Raw genomic sequence first — 2,836 nt, forward strand, 5'->3', positions numbered from 1 at the left:
GCACCTTGCGCATTTCCTACGGGAACCCAGCAGGCGCAAGTTTTTATCCGTGTCGTCTGTCATCCTAGTCGCCTGTTTTTCCAAGGCGCTCGCGCCGTCAAGGCGAAGGCAACTTTTGGTAACTACGCTAAACATCAACTACAAGTTAGTGCTTTTCTACGCTCAGAAATTTAGTCCTATTTGCATTTGTAGTCCTTCCTCATTTCGAACTAACAAACACACCTACACATACACACGCGCACGCACAAGCACACACACACACACACACACACACACACACACACACACACACACACACACACACACACAACCAAATACGCATGAACGTATACCTTTTCTGCACGAATCCTTACGATATCATCATAGTAGTTAATAAATGTTATTTCAATTACCCTTCTTAATCTGATTTATGTATAGACTTACAATTTTCAAACGTTTCAAAGTGTATAAATTAAAGATATTGATGTTATCGCAGGAAATATACACGGATGTCACTGAATTAAAAACTGATGTCGCTGATTTAAAGACTGAAGTCACTGATTTAAAAACGGAGGTTAATGATTTGAAAAGTGAATTAGTGAATGAAAAAGAAGAAAGATTAAAGTTGGAGGTTAACTATTACACTGATCAAGAAATATGTAATCCTAAGTTAAAGTGATTTTTGTAGAAGTCACACTCGGAACTGAGGAACATCACTTTTGACCTTCAAACAATGTCTTCTAACCAAAGCTCAATGGTTAGTATTCATAATACAATGTGTGTGTGTGTGTGTGTGTGTGTGTGTGTGTGTGTGTGTGTGTGTGTGTGTGTGTGTGTGTGTGTGTGTGTGTGTGTGTGCATTCGTGTGAGTGTGTACGCACGCATTTGGTACTTTTTTGTAATTAAGAAGCCTTTTTGGATATTTGGGTTAATACAACACTTCACAAAGACGCTAACAAACATTTGCTGAAAAAGCAATGGCTGCGTTGATGGAAGTGAGTCACTGACAAGAACTGCAATTCGAAGTTTCAGTTGAGTCCAGTTAATAAAATAGAGCTCCTGCGCTGTGTAGTAAATCAACGGTTCATACGTTTATTCCACATGAGCACTAATAAAATTATAATGATGCGAGCGGTATTAACGTCCGTACCTGTTTCGTCGTCCACCGCGCTTCCTCCGAATCACTGTCGACGTCACGTGATTTCACTAGGGTATGGCTAGAAACGCTCTTAGTCATCACTCATAAATATGAGTAAGTTGTGCATAAGTGGTTCAGCTACTGAACAAACAGAACGCTATGCAAACGGCAATCTACAGTATCTAATACTAGAAGTTGGAGTCCGCTCAAAAAAGTTACAAACGCTTCCGATTAGCTTCATATTTAATCAGTTAAAGGATATGCAAGCATTTCTTGTTCTGCAAATGCGTCAAATGCCTTAATTTGATCATTGATAGCAATCAATCAGAGGAGTACGTGAAGTGCAATTTACTAGCAAATGTGATCGAAATGTATCTTTAAGGGTTCGTCTTTTGAACATCAGTGGCCTAGTTATGGGGCAAGCTGGAGGCAAGTGTCCCACAAAATTCGGCTGCTTTTTTAAATTTTGATCCTATAGTTTGCAAATTGCAACTAAAGTTTTTAAATTCTAGCGCTAGCTAGCCATTAGTAATTTTGAATTAGGTTAATGCCAATAGAAAGGATTATAGGGGTGCTGATTACAATAATATTACTTTAATCGCTTAATTTTCGTAAAGTAAATGGCCTAAAAATGTAGTCACGTGCCTTGGATCAATATCATCGATAAACAATCTCATGCTAGTAAAGGAGGCTTTCGTAGACCTGCCAAAAGTCTTATATTGACATTAGGTATCTCTATTGCGTCACGTGAACGTTCGTTTTCATGTATGAAAAGACTGAATACCTACCTACTTTAGGGCTGAAATGGAACAAGATAGATTACAAGCCTAGCGTTTGCGACCATGGAAAGAGATATGTCTATTAAGATAGATTTAGAGGCAGCTGTAGACAATTTTGCCGCAGTAGACAACAAAGGAATAATTAGTCTCAACAAGTGAAAGTGCAAACGCTTAATTAATTAATTTAGAGTAGAAATGCATTTTTGATGAAAAATTTCCGATATGGTTACCTCAATCTTTGACTCTGACTACACCGTTGTTTTGGAGCTGTATTTGCATTGTTGCAGAAATCCTTAATCAGTAAACGTGTTTTGCAATATGCTTATATACGTCATGTCTGCCTCATATATATCAGTTGTCTACATTTGCGCCGGTATTAAATGGATATTCACGTGTATGTAAATGCGCATGCGAGAGCACGTGCGAGTGTCAATGTAAGAGTGCGTGTGTGCGTGCGTGTGCGGATATTTTTTCTACAAACATTATTCACTATTACAACAGAAATTGCAAAAAGAATTGGAAATTGTACAACACCAACTACAGAAACAAATTGAAAAATCCAGTTACTTGACAGTCAGTTCGAGGATAGCATTGTAAAGAAAATTTTATGATATGCATCCTTTATGAATGTTCAGAATGATTCGCTAGAATTGAATGAAAACGTGGCACAGATTCAACAAGATAATTCTTTACACAGTTACACTTTAAAAGTAAGTTGAACATGTTTGTACAATACAACAGTTATTATTCATAACTAACATTGCAATTTTGTAAAGACATTTTGTTCATGTCAACTTCCAGTAGGTTATGCAAAAGAAAATATATTACAGAGGGAATTGACCGATTCTATAATTATTTTTACTATCAAATAGCTTAATTTTCTGTTTTTTGACTCTAAAAACCTGTTGGCTAAGTTCTGGATAAATTTTATAGACATTTG

The 2,836-nt window shown here is 36.9% G+C and overlaps 1 long non-coding RNA gene across 1 annotated transcript; it reads left to right on the forward strand.

Moving 5' to 3' along the window:
* Positions 1-548: 548 nt before the first annotated feature.
* LOC134198158 (uncharacterized) lies at positions 549-2,459 on the forward strand. Its single transcript, XR_009972793.1, has 3 exons — positions 549-610; positions 668-736; positions 2,398-2,459. It is a non-coding gene; the product is annotated as an uncharacterized LOC134198158 (long non-coding RNA).
* Positions 2,460-2,836: the final 377 nt, after the last annotated feature.

The sequence above is a fragment of the Corticium candelabrum genome, chromosome 2 (genome assembly GCF_963422355.1).
Source record: "Corticium candelabrum chromosome 2, ooCorCand1.1, whole genome shotgun sequence".
NCBI lineage: Eukaryota > Metazoa > Porifera > Homoscleromorpha > Homosclerophorida > Plakinidae > Corticium > Corticium candelabrum.